Source organism: Mizuhopecten yessoensis, unplaced genomic scaffold (genome assembly GCF_002113885.1).
Source record: "Mizuhopecten yessoensis strain PY_sf001 unplaced genomic scaffold, ASM211388v2 scaffold1689, whole genome shotgun sequence".
Lineage (NCBI taxonomy): Eukaryota > Metazoa > Mollusca > Bivalvia > Pectinida > Pectinidae > Mizuhopecten > Mizuhopecten yessoensis.
This window is the reverse complement of record NW_018404172.1, coordinates 502,956-523,479: the sequence shown is the minus strand read 5'-3', so window position 1 is coordinate 523,479 and position 20,524 is coordinate 502,956. Positions and strand designations below refer to the sequence as shown.

The 20,524-nt window shown below is 38.3% G+C and overlaps 1 protein-coding gene across 5 annotated transcripts in view; it reads right to left on the bottom strand.

Moving 5' to 3' along the window:
- The window catches only part of LOC110466712 (trithorax group protein osa-like), a 99,246-nt gene that overhangs the window by 41,093 nt on the left and 37,629 nt on the right, over positions 1-20,524 (bottom strand). The window contains exon 1 of one of the 5 annotated variants that reach the window (XM_021523455.1): positions 11,344-11,665. The exons of 3 other annotated variants lie outside the window; for them this stretch is intronic. The gene's annotated coding sequence lies outside the window, so the exon portion shown is untranslated. One more of the 5 variants, XM_021523446.1, reaches the window with a different exon arrangement.

Sequence of the window (20,524 nt, the reverse complement as noted above, 5' to 3'; positions counted from 1 at the left end):
CGGGTTTGTTATGGTGTCTGACACTCTGCTACCACTAGCCCTCCACCACTGGGTCACGGGTTTGTTATGGTGTCTGACACTCTGCTACCACTAGCCCTTCACCAATGGGTCGCGGGTTTGTTATGGTGTCTGACACTCTGCTACCACTAGCCCTTCACCAATGGGTCGCGGGTTTGTTATGGTGTCGGACACTCTGCTACCACTAGCCCTCCACCACTGGGTCGTGGGTTTGTTATGGTGTCTGACACTCTGATACCACTAGCCCTTCACCAATGGGTCGCGGGGTTGTTATGGTGTCTGACATTCTGCTACCACTAGCCCTTCACCAATGGGTCACGGGTTAGATGCCTACGTGAGGCAGTCATCAGGTACTGGCCATAGGTCAGTGGTTTTTCTCCGGGAACTCTAGCTTTCATCCACTACCAAAACTTGGCAGGTCCTTAAATGACCATAGCTGTTAACAGGACGTAAAACACAAACAAACCAAAACTATTAACGTTTTACATTCTTCTAACATGCTCAGATATATTCACTGCTGTTTGAGCATGATATCCTAAACAATTGTTTCATTAGGATATCAATATCCTTTTGATGTAGTCTACAACAGCCTTTTACATTCCTCTAAGACAATCAGATAATTGCTGTGAATATGACACTACAAAATTACACTATCTCTTCGTTGACAGAAATCTATAATTATTGTCAAATATCACTAAATGATTACGAGGAATCTTTTCCAATAGATTCACAAGTAACTACTCATTTTGCAGACAAAGTTGTAAAACCTGAGCTGTTTCTGGTAAGATTTATGTAGAAGTCTATTCATCATGCACTGCTGGGTGTACTGGTATCAGACTCACCAGTATCTACTAGTACAGGGTGGTACCAAACTATAGAATACTGCTGGGTGTACTGGTATCAGACTCACCAGTATCTACTAGTACAGGGTGGTACCAAACTATAGAATACTGCTGGGTGTACTGGTATCAGACTCACCAGTATCTACTAGTACAGGGTGGTACCAAACTATAGAATACTGCTGGGTGTACTGGTATCAGACTCACCAGTATCTACTAGTACAGGGTGGTACCAAACTATAGAATACTGCTGGGTGTACTGGTATCAGACTCACCAGTATATACTAGTACAGGGTGGTACCAAACTATAGAATACTGCTGGGTGTACTGGTATCAGACTCACCAGTATATACTAGTACAGGGTGGTACCAAACTATAGAATACTGCTGGGTGTACTGGTATCAGACTCACCAGTATATACTAGTACAGGGTGGTACCAAACTATAGAATACTGCTGGGTGTACTGGTATCAGACTCACCAGTATATACTAGTACAGGGTGGTACCAAACTATAGAATACTGCTGGGTGTACTGGTATCAGACTCACCAGTATATACTAGTACAGGGTGGTACCAAACTATAGAATACTGCTGGGTGTACTGGTATCAGACTCACCAGTATATACTAGTACAGGGTGGTACCAAACTATAGAATACTGCTGGGTGTACTGGTATCAGACTCACCAGTATATACTAGTACAGGGTGGTACCAAACTATAGAATACTGCTGGGTGTACTGGTATCAGACTCACCAGTATATACTAGTACAGGGTGGTACCAAACTATAGAATACTGCTGGGTGTACTGGTATCAGACTCACCAGTATATACTAGTACAGGGTGGTACCAAACTATAGAATACTGCTGGGTGTACTGGTATCAGACTCACCAGTATATACTAGTACAGGGTGGTACCAAACTATAGAATACTGCTGGGTGTACTGGTATCAGACTCACCAGTATATACTAGTACAGGGTGGTACCAAACTATAGAATACTGCTGGGTGTACTGGTATCAGACTCACCAGTATATACTAGTACAGGGTGGTACCAAACTATAGAATACTGCTGGGTGTACTGGTATCAGACTCACCAGTATCTACTAGTACAGGGTGGTACCAAACTATAGAATACTGCTGGGTGTACTGGTATCAGACTCACCAGTATATACTAGTACAGGGTGGTACCAAACTATAGAATACTCATGAGCAATATGTAGCTACAAAACTCAATTTTATTCAACATTGGTTATGACATACCGTTATAAACCTTGAAAAGGATGGTTATACACAGTAAATATTGTGTAAATCCTAGCCAGAGAGATACATTGCTACATGAACAGATCAATAGACTAGAGGTGGGGTAAGGTGCTGACCTGGAGAAGATTGGTCCAGTCTTGGAAGTAATGACAAGATGTCAGTCTGGCAGGCCATGTCTGAGTGTAACTACTGTTGGCCATCTAGGGTGTCACAGTAAAAGCATTGCTAGCTTGATGTCATACTCTAGGATGTCCAAGTTCTTGTATTGTCAGCTTGATATCATAATCTAGGGTGTCACAGTTAATGTATTGTCAACTTGGCATCATACTCTTGGTCTATGGTTTGTCAGCCTGTTATTACATTCTAAAGAATCACAGTCAATGTATTGTTAGCTTGATATTAAAGACTAGCTAGGTGTCGGGCAATGTATTGTTAACTTGGCATCGCACATTAGGTCTCGGCCAGTGTAGCGTTAGTTAGACGTCACACATAAGGTCTCAGGAACTGTATTGTTAGCTTAACATCCACATTATGTTGTTAGTTAATGTATCATTAGCTTAACATCACACATAAGGTCTCAGCCTGTATTGTTAGTTTAACATCACATATAAGGTCTCAGCCAGTATTGTAAGCTTTACATCACACATTAGATTGTCAGTCGATGTATTGTTAGTTTGACACTACAAAAACTAGATTGTTAGTCAATATATTGTTAGCTTAACATCACACATAAGGTTGTCAGCTAATGTATCGTTAGCTTAACATCAAACATTAGGTTGTCGGCTAATGTATCGTTAGCTTAACATCACACATTAGTTTGTCGGCTAATGTATCGTTAGCTTAACATCACACATTAGGTTGTCTGTCAATGTGCTTGTACAGTGACATTACATAGACTAGACTTAGCTCCATATTCCTAAAGAGTTCACCATGCAGTTTGTTGAATGACCAGACTTTGCCAGGGGTTACCCTGCAGTAAGGCCAGGAGTACTGACAACATCACATTGCCTCACCCTTATTTACCACATTAAAGACCCCAGCTTATATGGGCCAATAGCCTGTTAGGGTGGACATCACTGCCTGATTAGAGTTCTGCTACATAGACAATCTATACTTATATCATCCAATTACCTATCTGTATCTAGGGCCTACACTTTTAGGCAACCATTTTATAGTTAGGTAACACCTGTATGTCATGGCGTATCACAGTACATGATACTCCACTAGGAGGACTGGACGTTGACAGAAGAAGAAAAAGAAGAAGAAGAACCTATAAATAGCAACATTTATCTTCGACACCATGAATAATGAACTTCTCTAGTGTATTCTCATATTCTGATGAAAATCTATTAAAATGAAGTAGTCATGACAAAGAATTACAACAGGACAGATGGGATAGACATGGGTAACATTATAATCCACAACCCCCACAACAAAATAAAATAGCAGGGGCTTAAAATTATTGTTTTTCCAAAAAATGTCCATGATTACCTGTGTTTTGTCAGTTAATGGTCTGAATTAAAGCAGTGACTTGTACTGACCTAGACTAGGAAAACCCCGAATCATCTCATGGTCTGAAACAGTGACTGGTGGTGATCACTTTGACTAGGAAAATCCCTCCCCCACCTCACTAAGTCATGTGATGGTCTGAAACAGTGACTGGTGGAGGAGACCCAGACTAAGAAGGCCCCGCCCCCCCTGTCCCCTGAGTCATGGGATGGTCTGAAACAGTGACTGGTGGTGATCACTCTGACTAGGAAAATCCCTCCCCCTCCTCACTAAGTCATGTGATGGTCTTAAACATTGACTAGTAAGTGACCTAGACTAGGAAAGCCATGTTTTTGTGCATGTGTGTGTTATGGTCTGAAACAGACGCAATTTCTGCCTACAGAGAATGACCTTGACTTATGTAGCAGACACTGGCCATCTCTGGCTGTCACACAGATCTCAAAAAACCAAGGGAAAACTTGGTAGACAGACATTTTACATTAAAACTATAACATTCTGTTTTAATTTACTAAATTCAATGCATTCAGAGTATAAGATATAAGGTTTTGTAACATAATAGCAGGTGGATGGAAGAAAACTTATATGATGTACTTTGGAGAAAAGCAATTTCATCAAACGGCACAAGATACATGACAATAGCATGGGAGTTCTGAGACTCGAGACGAAACACTTCTCCCACGTTGCCTGATGTCGTGGTCGGCTCAGCAAGCCTACAGTTCACATTATACAGGCTATATTTCTGAAGCAATTTCGGGCAATGGAAACTTAAAACCTGTTTTAATACAGACTATTTTACATAGACATTTTAGGGGAGTGGGGATCTCTGTAATAGGTGTTAGTTCCCATAGACAGTTTATACCATGTTACATCCTATGAATCTATCTTTTTTCTCTCTTGAAAGAATCGCAAATGAAACATTGCAGAATCCTTTACGCAATGTATGGTGATTTTGTAACACCAGTTTTAAAGATGTACGATGACAAAAACTTTAACCATGTAATCATTTTTAGAGAGGCATGCTATTTACCTGGAATTTGTAGACAATGTGGGAGGCCCTAGACTATTAAAAGTGGACACAATCAGATTGCTTTTTACTGGCTGACTTAAATCAAAGTGTTGTTTGATACTAAAGGGAAGAAGAACATCAGCACAGCCACAAAGTCCCCCAAAGGAAAGAAAGAAGATGGTGGAAATAAAAACTGATAATAATAGAGAAACTTATAATGGGAGAAAAAATACAAACACAGAACGTTTTAAATTTCATAGAAAGATATTTCTTTATAAATCAAAATGTATAAAATTCACCCAAAAGGTCAAAAGTTCATACTATTTTGAAGAGTTAAGACATGAAAATGTCCATTTATACAGTTTTCTCTCTCTCCAATCATCAATAAATACAAATGCACTGCTGAGGATATCTACAGCAGTACAGTAACAAATACAGGGTTGGCCCACAACATCAGAAGCCATGTTATACAGTGTTCTCAGCAGTACAGTAACAAATCCAGGGTTGGCCCACAACATCAGAAGCCATGTTATAAGAGTTCTCAGCAGTACAGTAACAAATACAGGTTTGGCCCACAACATCAGAAGCCATGTTATAAGTTGTCTCAGCAGTACAGTAACAAATACAGGGTTGGCCCACAACATCAGAGGCCATGTTATACAGTGTTCTCGGCAGTACAGTAACAAATACAGGGTTGGCCCACAACATCAGAAGCCATGTTATAACGGTGTTCTCAGCAGGACAGTAACAAATACAGGGTTGCCCCAAAAAATCAAAAGACATGGTATACAGTGTTTTCAGCAGTACAGTAACAGATACAGGGTTGGCCCACAACAGCAGAAGCCATGTTATAGAGTGTTCTCGGCAGGAGAGTAACAAATACAGGGTCGGCCCAAAACACCAGAAGCCATGTTATCCAGTGTTCTCAGCAGCACAGTAACAAATACAGTGTTGGCCCACAACATAAGAAGCCATGTTATAGAGTGTTCTCGGCAGGAGAGTAACAAATACAGGGTTGGACCACAACATCAGAAGCCATGTTATAACAGTGTTCTCAGCAGGACAGCTTACAACAGACCCAACACAACCTATAGGCCTGTTTCCTATTTCTCCATTTAACCAACATCAGCTAGGGGCAACTGCAGGTGCATCAGCCACTCATCAAAATTGTGTCAAAACTGTCCAAACAGCTCTACAGCTCTACAATCAATTGAACTGTTTCTCCTCAAAGGGCCAAACATGTTGCTTACAATTACCACAAGCACGGCCGTCTAGAGTAGTAAAGACCAGTCTAGAGTAGGGAAGACCGACAAACACTGATTACAAGTCAATTTAAACATCAGTTCTACACAAATGTGCTCTTTGACAAATTGATAGTCCAAATGCACCTTTCTGTCATGTTGGAGAGATAGTTATCTTAAAAAACAAAACCTCATTCAAACGATCCAAAAATCTCGGTGATAACTTTTTAAATTTTTAGCCTTCATAATAATCATAACTTGTATACTTCTGAATTCCAATGATAAAATCCCAAATTATCATCAGTAAATCCCAGAGAAACCCCTTTAATTTAATGGAACTAGGATTACCAGGAAAAGACAATTCAACTCCTATAAACAACAGTTTCTTCACTGCTTTATTAGGGGAATTAAGATGAACAACCTTAATTTCAACATAACAAAGTTCATCAACAACAATCTCCTTGGCAGCTGGTGGCCCTTGTTATTCATGTAACTGGGGAGACTAGAGCAATCCAAACAGACAATCTAACGCCAATATAACCAGTTTCTTTCACCACCTCTTGTGAAACTCTGACGGGGAAGTACATCCTTGATACAATTCATTTCTCATCCGTTCAATTACCGGTGGCGCTCAGATCCTCCGCTGCAACAAGGCTGTGCATGAATGAAGCAAAAGTGTTTTAAGCAAAAATCAATACTAATAACCTTGAGTCCTTAGGAGGCAATGATGATGAGTCGTTTCACTGGGGACGTCTTTTTTCTATCGTTTTGCCACTCGTTGTTTCTGAAATGATCTACTGACTACATGCATTTTGTTCCACAGGATGGGCCAAGCTATTGTTTATTATCTTCTGTTTTAACTTAATATTGAACCTGAATTACAGGCATCGCTGAATTGAATATCTCCTAAACAAATGAATTTGACATATCAAAATAGTTTCCAGTTTATTATAAATGATCATGATCCTTCTTGCTAAATTAAGATAGACCAAAATGTTTTCTCTTGAACTTTTGCATGCTTGAAGATGTAATTAAGTCAGTAATAATGAAAATCCCCATTACTAATGGTTGGAAATTATGGCAAAGATAGTGAAACAGGTAACCAGGAGTTGAAATTAGTTAAAATTGTTTAATTGAAAAAGAGTTTAATGCTGCTATGAAAAAAAAAATATGATAGGGAAGTAGCATTGTGGTCGACCCAGAGATATATATAAGTGTGTACCTGCATATACTGGGAAGTAAACAGGTGATATACAAGAGAACATGGAATAAACTTGACTTTCAAACGACACCAATCAAAACAACATATCTTCTATTTGAACAAATACAAATCCTATAGCTATGGCGTCTTACAATTGGTTTAAAGATGCAGGTACTACAAATCAAGTGTACCAAGTATGATAAATATCAGTGAAGAAGGCAAGCAGTAGCACTTCAGACAACATTTATAACAAGATATCAGCAAAGGGGCATCAACTCTCGTAAAATGTCTACACATAATATAGACTGTATAGTAGGCATACAACTATAATAAAAAAGTTAGATTGAAATAAATAATGCAGTTGCTCAACTTAAGAAGGTGATGATGGTCTGTTGATATAATGCAGCAGAAGGAATGATCAGGACATGATTTAGCTACTGATTCTGTAAAGTACTATACCTGGATTGAAAAATGTAATAGGTGAACACTTAAAAACGATGGAATTAAATTTACAGCAGTTGCAAATTAATTACCTTCAAGCACAAATCTATGCTGGTTATGACTTTAACAATAATTCCCTCTCTGTACAATTATTTATTGTGTGTTATGAATACAGCATTAATATTTGTGTAAACTATTTGATAACACCAGTTTACCGTGACAGACCTTAAATTCACTGGTTTGCAGTCCTCACAGTCACAGACCTTGACCAGATCAATACACACACAAAAAGTGTGATCAGCACACAACTTGTCTTTTGTACCCTACATGTGTCTAATATTGAAGATATTTTACAACAATTGTCCCAATATTGATCATCTCACAGACTGTCACCAGACCATCCCCGCACACTGACTAAACAACAACCTTCACCACACAGCCATCTAGATTGAAATTAAACGGTTTCCCATTGCAGATATTCAGGTATTCTGTCCTGTTTACATACCATTATAATTCATTGGTAATTAATAAGTGTACCTGGGCCCACAGGTAAATCAGACAGTGTCTGGTCTCCTGAGAGACATACCTTAGCTACACACCAGTGTTTTATCTTCCTCAAAACAACTGACCTGGTTAATTTACAGGTACTATATCCAGCAACAGCTAGTTCACAACCTTCTACATAATTTTGTCTATTATGTATATATATAAACTCTGAATAATTTGATTTCCTTTACAATTTTTAATTGTTGCTCATAATCCAGCACCTTGGCAGTGGGTTCCAGATGTCAATCATATCCCACCTGCATATTGTACCTGTACATTTTACCTGTACAGCAGGAACTCGTGTGATGTTGAGATGACCTAAATACATATCTACCTGTCTGCTCACCACACATAACATCATCAGCTGAGGATGAATAATAACAACACTTGACACACTGTTCCTAAATTAAATGTCACAATACTCTTGTGCAGGGCTAAAAGGTATCTCGTTAATAACAAATCTCAAACTTCAACACTGCACTAGATTGAAACCATTTCATTTTGTACAACACAAAACTGAATCAGCAGCTTACAGCATTGAGCACTTTCAATAATCATTTAAGGTAATAAAATGAGAATTAATTATTTTTTACTGAGTTTTAACACGAACAACAGTGCTTAAGTACATATAAACTTCCTATCCATAAGTTTGAATACATAACTAAAATTAAAGAAATCCCAATGGAAAATAGTGGGGGGGTTTTCTGAAATATTCCAATTTGAAGAAAAAAATGCATATATATTTGGTTTTTTTGGGGTTTTTTTTAATTTTCAGCTGTGTACTAATGAAGATGCAACATGTAAACATTTAGGTAACTGGGACCTGAATGTGCTGATCGATATCTCAACCTGTAGGCTACTTTAACCTTAACCTCCAGATCTCCGCCTGCTGGCTACTGAAACCTTGACTGCCAGATCTTAACCTGCTAGTTACTGGAGCCTTGACCTCAAGACCGCAACCTCCTGTCTATTGGAATCTAACCTGCACATGCTGATCTTGACCTACTGGCTACAGGAACTGTAACCTCCCGACCTTAACCTTTTGGCTACTGGGATCTTAACCTCCTAATCATATCATGCTAGCTACTAACACCTTGACCTCTATATCCTAACCTCCTTGCAACTGGGACCTTAACCTGCTGGTTACTGGCACCTTTAACCTCCGGATCATCTTAACCTGCTAGTTACTTGGACCTTTAACCTCCTGATCTTAATATAATCTGCTAGTTACTTGGACCTTTAACCTCCGGATCATCTTAACCTGCTAGTTACTTGGACCTTTAACCTCCTGATCTTAATATAACCTGCTGGTTACTTGGACCTTTAACCTCCGGATCATCTTAACCTGCTAGTTAATTGGACCTTTAACCTCCTGATCATCTTAACCTGCTAGTTACTGGGACCTTTAACCTCCGGATCATCTTAACCTGCTAGTTACTGGGACCTTTAATCTCCGGATCTTAACCAGCTGGTTACTCAGATCTTTAATCTCCTGATCTTAACCTGCTGGTTGATGGGACTTTAACCTGCTGGCCACTGGGAATTAAATCTCCTAAACTTAAGCTGCTAGCTATACATGGACCTTATATTTTTTATTAACCTCCAGACCTGCTGGCTACTAGGAACTTCACTTGCAGGCTACGGGGACTTTTACCTACTTGCGGGGCATACACACAACAGCTTTTACCAAGAGAACCTAGGTAGGAAAATTATGAACTATCATGGCTCTGAAGATTATGCATAATTTTTGTTTTCTTTGTATTATCCACTTATCATTTACCTGTGTCAGTTATCAGCATGGTTTTCAGAACTAAACTTTTAGTTTCAGATATTTTACTAACTGTTGTGCAATCGACCATAATTGACAGCGTAACTGATTACTTTAAACTACCACAAGTTTAGATAAACTCCTTTATTCTTTATCTATATATTACAGTGTTTATAACATTCTGGGTTTATCTATATATGACAGTGTTTATAACATTCTGAGTTTATCTATATATGACAGTGTTTATAACATTCTAAGTTTATCTATATATGACAGTGTTTATAACATTCTGGGTTTATCTATATATGAGTGTTTATAACATTCTGGGTTTATCTATATATTACAGTGTTTATAACATTCTGGGTTTATCTATATATGACAGTGTTTAAAACATTCTGGGTTTATCTATATATGACAGTGTTTAAAACATTCTGAGTTTATCTATATATTACATTGTTTATAATTTGAAGTATCTCCAACTTGACTTCTTCATATACTGTATGAAATATTTCATTATCCACATAATGTACAAACCAACAGACGTTTCTCAACTGGTAAAGGTAGACGAGAACTGAATATACTACTATAATGAAATGGCTGAGTAAACAGGCGTTATATTGAAGTATATTGAATAACCAACAACTGCCCCCCTGGGCACCCCTCAATGATCAGCCGCTATGATGAGGTTGAACAGCATACCATGTGTAGCCAAGGTGTACAATGCAAACATAAATGGGACACCTCACGATCAAACAAAGCGCTCTTCAAATACTTCACACAATACCAGGTACAGGGAGTACACCGGCTGTGGGGACGACCACCTAATAGATGTGTCTACCCAGTCACACCCGACACTCTAACACCAGTACCCCAATGTCACATTGTTTTGTTTCTTTTTAAAGTACCACTATTCCACCTTTTTGTCTCCATGTGTGTTTGTTCAACCAGTCAGGCACACCAGATTTTATGTATATAATGTTCTGATGCCTTGGTTGTGAGTATGTCACACAAAACATAAGATCTTTAATTCTGTGTTTATACACTGTGTATTAAGGGGTATGAAGAATGGTCTGTGTATATAACTATAGTATAAATAACTTTTACATCAGATCATTATTGGAAGTGTGATTCATGGTCACCACAAATATGTGTGTAAGCACACAAGTAGCAACTACTACACATTCTAATACACAGCTAAGCGTACACACACAAAAATTTACATACAGTTATTTCAAGAACTTTACCTCTTGGAGTTACCTCCCTTGGAACTTAAAAACTGTTGGTGCTGTCTTCACATTTTGCAGGTTATAAATCCCAGTAATGGTGACATGCTACTCACAGTTCAGAGTGGGACACTTGAACCCTCAAAGAGGGTCTGGACTGGTCTCTAGACCACAACACTACCCATACCAAACACTCGGCCATTCAGATCAAACCCATTCAGCCCCATACCAGGCTTTACCTGTAGGTTGACCTCTTGACCTCTCCATAATTTATCAATTTTGACTGAAGCTTACTTCCTGTGATCTCAGAAGAGCAGAAGACACATCCAAAGGTTATCAAATGGCCTAGAAATCCAGTCCTCCACTCTCAGCAAGAGTAGATTCACCAGCAGATTTACCGTAACATTGTGGAGACCCAAACAAAGAAAGTGTGATGTACATTATGTGTATAGCTAAGTATAGATATTTTCATTGGCCATTGTATACATCCAGACAGAGGTGACCGAAACTGCACTAAAACCTCAGGTGACAGATACACTATCACCTATCACTTGGGCTGTAGATTCCTAGGGGAAATAACTGCGGTTTTTAAACAGCAAAGGAAGGTCTTCCCTCGCACCAAGTCACATGGTTAGGTGAAGACTAAATAAAATGGTAGTTCATTACATCACAAAAACAAACCTGTTGACCTTTTTATCTCCACGTGTCTATTCACACTGAGAGTTAACATGTGCACCCTGGGGAGGCTTGGGGTCTGATTCAATAGTGGGGTGGAGGGACGTTTGTGTTTGGTGTGATGACTTGTAAGTGTGTGTTCCATACACATGTATACCAACATGTAGCTAAATATGAAATACAATCCCACATACGCATCATTCCATGAGAAATCAGTCAAGTTGGAAGTAAAGCTCCCAAGCCTAGCAGTTTAAAAAAAACCTGAGTGAGAAATTTGACCCGTCTGTGCAATATAAACTCCTCACTGGAAAACTGGAGGACCACAAAGGGTTTAAGATGCACGGCAAATTTAACCACTAAAACCAGTAAATTGGTTCAGTATATAAGCAAATTACTGAAATCTAATCCACCGGTGTCCCAGGTATAGACTTTAATTAGCCACAAAAAAGTTCAATAACACAATTAAATGGATCTTGAAATTAAGTAAAAAATTGATTATTTCATAATTTCAAAAACAAAATTATCACTATCAAGGTAAAAGGACCATAAAGTTCAACCCTAGGTGTGCAACAAAGGCAGTGTAGTCGACAACCCTAGGTGTGCAACGAATGCAGTGTAGTCGACAACCCTAGGTGTGCAACGAAGGCAGTGTAGATGACAACCCTAGGTGTGCAATGAAGGCAGTGTAGTTGACAACCCTAGGTGTGCAACGAAGGCAGTGTAGTCGACAACCCTAGGTGTGCAACGAAGGCAGTGTAGTTGACAAACCTAGGTGTGCAATGAAGGCAGTGTAGTTGACAACCCTAGGTGTGCAACGAATGCAATGAGCATAGCAAATTAGGACTGGATAAACAGGTTGTAATTCAGTGGCCCCTACAATAGATGTGTACACATGAAACCTACATATCTCCTCGGCCCCTTTCAGGTCAAAGCAATTCCAATACTCCAACCAATTTACTTCTTTGACAAGTTTCTCTTCTAATAAAGGTGGATCAGTGCTGGGAACTCCTCTACAAGGAGGGAGTGATAGGCAGTGTGGGGGCTCCAAGTATACCCCAGTCACACTACCCTAATCGAGGCACAAATTGATTTACCATGCACCCCCGATAATTACAGAGGGCTGCTATTGTCTGTGGCTAGTGGACCGTTGGGGATCTGAGGGCTTTAGTGTCACAATTACACCAGCACAGGTGCCCTGACATTCGACACAAACAACATTTTACCACTATCTTAAGGAGATGTCCCCTCCTTCTTCACCTACCCGATAATCATCAAACGACTCGATAATCACAAGACAATGAATAATTCAATCAACCACTTAAAAACTTCTATCAAATTCAAATCAATCGCTAATTAAATCTTTAAAGGTAGTGAACGAAATACTGTTAAATACAATTTCAAACAGTTTTCAAATGTCTCACCAAATTTCTTTTTACAGATAAATTTATAATGACACCAAGTGCTAGCTGAAACTGCTAATACCATAAAATTGAAGTCGGATGAAGGCAAATATTTAAACTGCAATACTTTTATAAAATTTGAAAGATTACAGTAACAGCTTTGGCAGACTCCACAAGATTAACATCAGTTAACGCATATCAAAACATAATTAAGGTTCAGATAAATAACCTGTTAATTTTCTTATGGATCAAAGTTGTCTTTAACAAGTAAACAACAGTCTCGACACCAGCCTATATCCCGCTATATACACCAAGTCTCAAGTCCTGCCTGGAAATTAAATAATACCTCACTGTATGCTATTTTCAGTCTCCAGTCCTACCTATACCCCACTAATACACTATATTTAGACTCCAGTCCTACCTATTCCCCACTTATACACTATATTCAGACTCAAGTCCAACCTATACCCCACTCATACACTATATTCAGACTCCAGTCCTACCTATACCCTACTAATACACTATATTCTGTCTTCAGTCCTATATACCCCACTAATACACTATATTCAGACTCCAGTCCTACCTAAACCCCACTAATACACTATATTCAGACTCCAGTCCTACCTATACCCCACTTATACACTATATTCAGACTCCAGTCCTATCTATACCCTACTAATACACTATATTCTGTCTTCAGTCCTATATACCCCACTAATACACTATATTCAGATTCCAGTCCTACCTATACCCCACTAATACACTATATTCAGACTCCAGTCCTACCTATACCCCACTTATACACTATATTCAGACTCCAGTCCTATCTATACCCCACTAATACACTATATTCAGACTCCAGTCCTACCTATACCCCACTAATACACTATATTCAGACTCCAGTCCTACCTATACCCCACTAATACACTATATTCAGACTCCAGTCCTACCTATACCCCACTAATACACTATATTCAGACTCCAGTCCTACCTATACCCCACTTATACACTATATTCAGACTCCAGTCCTATCTATACCCCACTAATACACTATATTCAGACTCCAGTCCTACCTAAACCCCACTAATACACTATATTCTGTCTTCAGTCCTATATACCCCACTAATACACTATATTCAGATTTCAGTCCAACCTATACCCCACTTATACACTATATTCAGACTCCAGTCCTACCTATACCCCACTTATACACTATATTCTGTCTTCAGTCCTATATACCTGACTAATACACTATATTCAGATTTCAGTCCTACCTATACCCCACTTATACACTATATTCAGACTCCAGTCCTACCTATACCCCACTAATACACTATATTTAGACTCCAGTCCTACCTATACCCCACTAATTCACTATATTCAGACTCCAGTCCTACCTTTACCCCACTTATACACTATATTCTGTCTTCAGTCCTGTATACCCCACTAATACACTATATTCAGACTCCAGTCCTACCTAAACCCCACTAATACACTATATTCAGATTTGAGTCCTACCTATACCCCACTTATACACCATATTCTGTCTTCAGTCCTATATACCCCACTTATACACTATATTCAGACCCCAGTCCTACCTATACCCCACTAATACACGATATTCAGACTCCAGTCCTACCTATACCCCACTTATACACTATATTCTAGCTGGCTTCAGTCCTATATACCCTACTAAGAATATATTACAGTAGCTTTCAGCCACTGGTCTTGACTGTCAGCATGTAAACTATGCACACACAGTGTAATGCACACTGACAAAATGCAGATATCAAATGTTAGCTAGCACAACCATTGTGCCAGTTGCCATTAATGTCTGTACATGGTGAGGTGGTCTGTTCGTATTAATGGAATTAAAGCACTACTTTGAATTAATTAGCAGTTAACATGTGTAATCTAGACGCATGCGTCTGTGCTGCATCACTGCTAATTGCTGATCAGTGTAATATATTTAGTCAGTGATTTTAACCAGAATGAGATCAGTGGATGCTCACTCTCCAGGAACTACCACTACACCAGAGATTTAGTGTAATTAATCAATGTACACAAACAAAACCTGCTACAACCAATTTTCTTCTAGACACATGCATCTTGTCAATGATCAAGGTGGTATTCTGCTCTTCATAATCATCTTGGTCCTTCACAAAAAACACGAATATGTTACCTGAACAAGAGGGAATGGAATTTCAGAAAATGTCCAACCTAATAAATATCAAAAAGTGCCTAGTAGCTCAGAATGCATCAAACAATAACAAACCAATATAATGTGATAACCTTTGAGATATGATTTTGACATCAATATTTATGTAAGGATCTTAAAAGTAATAGGTGATGTATGGCTAAATAGGACAGATGTTAGTATATAGACAGACACAGGAATCAACTGTTATAGACAGACATGGGAATCAACTACAATAGACAGACACAGTAATCAACTGTTATAGACAGACACAGGAACCAACTGTTATAGACAGACACAGGAATCAACTGTTATAGACAGACATGGGAATCAACTACAATAGACAGACACAGTAATCAACTGTTATAGACAGACACAGGAACCAACTGTTATAGACAGACATGGGAATCAACTACAATAGACAGACATGGGAATCAACTGTTATAGACAGACACAGGAATCAACTGTTATAGACAGACATGGGAATCAACTACAATAGACAGACACAGTAATCAACTGTTATAGACAGACACAGGAACCAACTGTTATAGACAGACATGGGAATCAACTACAATAGACAGACATGGGAATCAACTGTTATAGACAGACACAGGAATCAACTGTTATAGACAGACATGGGAAGGGAATCAACTACAATAGACAGGCACAGGAATCAACTGTTATAGACAGACACAGGAATCAACTGTTATAGACAGACATGGGAATCAACTACAATAGACAGACACAGTAATCAACTGTTATAGACAGACACAGGAACCAACTGTTATAGACAGACATGGGAATCAACTACAATAGACAGACATGGGAATCAACTGTTATAGACAGACACAGGAATCAACTGTTATAGACAGACATGGGAAGCAACTACAATAGACAGACACAGTAATCAACTGTTATAGACAGACACAGGAACCAACTGTTATAGACAGACATGGGAATCAACTACAATAGACAGACATGGGAATCAACTGTTATAGACAGACACAGGAATCAACTGTTATAGACAGACATGGGAAGCAACTACAATAGACAGACACAGTAATCAACTGTTATAGACAGACACAGGAACCAACTGTTATAGACAGACATGGGAATCAACTACAATAGACAGACATGGGAATCAACTGTTATAGACAGACACAGGAATCAACTGTTATAGACAGACATGGGAAGGGAATCAACTACAATAGACAGGCACAGGAATCAACTGTTATAGACAGACACAGGAATCAACTGTTATAGACAGACATGGGAATCAACTGTTATAGACAGACACAGGAACCAACTGTTATAGACAGACATGGGAATCAACTACAATAGACAGACACAGTAATCAACTGTTATAGACAGACACAGGAACCAACTGTTATAGACAGACATGGGAATCAACTACAATAGACAGACATGGGAATCAACTGTTATAGACAGACACAGGAATCAACTGTTATAGACAGACATGGGAATCAACTACAATAGACAGACACAGTAATCAACTGTTATAGACAGACACAGGAACCAACTGTTATAGACAGACATGGGAATCAACTACAATAGACAGACATGGGAATCAACTGTTATAGACAGACACAGGAATCAACTGTTATAGACAGACATGGGAATCAACTACAATAGACAGACACAGTAATCAACTGTTATAGACAGACACAGGAACCAACTGTTATAGACAGACATGGGAATCAACTACAATAGACAGACATGGGAATCAACTGTTATAGACAGACACAGGAATCAACTGTTATAGACAGACATGGGAATCAACTACAATAGACAGACACAGTAATCAACTGTTATAGACAGACACAGGAACCAACTGTTATAGACAGACATGGGAATCAACTACAATAGACAGACATGGGAATCAACTGTTATAGACAGACACAGGAATCAACTGTTATAGACAGACATGGGAATCAACTACAATAGACAGACACAGTAATCAACTGTTATAGACAGACACAGGAACCAACTGTTATAGACAGACATGGGAATCAACTACAATAGACAGACATGGGAATCAACTGTTATAGACAGACACAGGAATCAACTGTTATAGACAGACATGGGAATCAACTACAATAGACAGACACAGTAATCAACTGTTATAGACAGACACAGGAACCAACTGTTATAGACAGACATGGGAATCAACTACAATAGACAGACATGGGAATCAACTGTTATAGACAGACACAGGAATCAACTGTTATAGACAGACATGGGAATCAACTACAATAGACAGACACAGTAATCAACTGTTATAGACAGACACAGGAACCAACTGTTATAGACAGACATGGGAATCAACTACAATAGACAGACACAGTAATCAACTGTTATAGACAGACATGGGAATCAACTGTTATAGACAGACATGGGAATCAACTACAATAGACAGACACAGGAATCAACTGCTATAGACAGACACAGGAACCAACTGAGACATACAGACATGGGAATCAACTGTTATAGACAGACACAGGAATCAACTGTTATAGACAGACATGGGACTCAACTGTTATAGACAGACATGGGAGTCAACTGTTATAGACAGACATGGGAGTCAACTACAATAGACAGACACAGGAACCAACTGTTATAGACAGACATGGGAGTCAACTACAATAGACAGACACAGGAACCAACTGAGACATTCAGACATGGGAATCAACTGTTATAGCCAGACATGGGAATCAACTACAATAGTCAGACACAGGAATCAACTGTTACAGACAGACACAGTAACCAACTGTTATAGACAGACATGTGAATCAACTGTTATAGACATACACAGTAACCAACTGCTATAGACAGACACAGGAATCAACTACAATAGACAGACAATGGAATCATGTGAAACTGACTGACAATTTACCGATACAGACCGTGGAATCTGATATGAACAAAAATTAGAATCAAGTGTAAGACAGACACTTGAATCTGATACAACCAAACACTGGAATTAACTAATAGACAAAAAGTTGAAACTGTAACGGACAGAGGTTGGAATCAGCTGATCTATGGACAGACAGTGAGTTCTGCTGATACGGACATACATAGGAATTAGCTGATATATGGACAGACAAATCAATCTGCTGATGGACAGACATTGGAATCAAGAGAGATCTGCTGATATGGACAGACATGACAAAGCTAAATTTAAGAGACCCTCCCTTCTGTCAGGATCTTCATGTGGATTTGACAAAAATCAATAGGAAGGCTGTCTCTAGCCTATAGCAAGAATGGTGGCTCATTGTGACCCACTCATGTCTACAGTCACAGACCAGGCCCTACAACACACAATGTCTCCAGTGACATGGCAGCTACCAAGGATCATAACCACACAACTGTCCTCAGACTGAAGTAGCACTATAAAGTCGGCATCAGTTCCGCGCTATCACAAGGAGACAAACACGAACATATTGCAGCCTCCCAAAACACACATGCATACAATACACACATGCATCTTGCACACAGGTGAGGCCGTCTTTAAATGACCATAGCTGTTGATAGGACGTTAAACAATACTAAATCAAACCAAACCAAAAGTCCTCAGACACAAGAAAGTAACTTATTGTAACTTATCATATAGAGGTCAACACAGATACCCAACTTACAAGACATGTACAATTTGCACCAGAAAGTAATGAAATGTTACTAACTGTTACTATTTAGAGAGGTCAGAAAAGATACCCACCCTAAAGACATACCCTATAAATTTACTAAATGTTACTATTATCCTGATCAGCATTAGATATAGGATCTATCCTCCCGACATCTCCCCAACTGTGAAAGAAATATATCCCTTCAGACACTAGAAAGTAACTAAATATTACTAATCATGATCAGATTTAATGATATACAGTTAAATTTTACTATTCCCAAATTACTGGGGTCATGACAAACTTACCAGGTATGTGATAAAGCAGGTATGTAAGATATGTGATTTGGAATACATTATCAGATACTGAAAGCCAGCTAGGACCAAAATATCACTCCAAATTAAACAGGGCGAGTGACTCATCATTTCAAAATTTTAGATGAGATTCATACAAATATATCTTTTTCAATTTTAAATTTCCAATGTTTACATCATTTAATTGTCTATCTTTCGTTTGTTTTAATATCTACCATAGGCTTATATTTGCAATATTTATGATGAGATCTGATACTTTTGAAACATTTGAATAAAAATAAAAATTGACATTTAAATCAGAATCCTGTCATGACAAGAAAAGCAGTTGATGTTTAAAGACACTCTTTCTAAATATGATGACGCTGCAGTATTGGGAAGCTTTCTGCTATTGAAAATTGGTTACAAGCATTTAAATGACCCAAATCTGAAACCTTAATTGGAAGCTTTGTTATATATATATATATTACGGACATAAAACTGGCCTTTAGACTACAGAATAGGTCCTGTCTCTCTATTTTGTTAATTCAACTAGAATATTTAGCATAATGTTCATGTACATTTATAAGTAAATTCACAATAAAATTCAGATGAAAATTCACTATTTGACATATTTATTGATACACAAATTAAAATGACCTATAATTGATTATAAGGTTAGCTTTAAGAAACTGATTAACAGTGAACTTTATTTGTATACATTTTGTCTATAATTCCAGGTTTTAGACATACACAGTACTTCAAATTATTCCAACTCAAGATAGATCATATACCTAACTGTTAATACAAGTTAGAAAAGAATACTGTTCATTCATTGACCAAGAACCCGACACTATGAAAAATGGGTTGTAATTCACTTAAGATTGTATAGAGGTCAAATTCTGACTTCACAGTTAAATGATGTCACCCACAACAAAATCAAAATTGGTTTGAGGACAGGTTTTGTGTGAGGTTGAAAACACAAGTAAGTTCAAAGACGGGTTCTGGATGCAAAACAAATTGTTACGCTATGAAACTGTTTAATTTGGAAGATAATTTTATGGATACCAGTACATTAGTATAACTATCTGTTAAACTGTATCGAGGAAATAAGTGTTTCCTCTAACATTGAATATTTATTGGTGAAACATAAAAACTGTAAATATTTTACAGTTACACCAGAGAGCACCATGTCATGATCAATCCATAGCAACTGTTACTATGTGTAATAAAAGCTATATACCATTACATATATATTTGCAATGCTGTCTT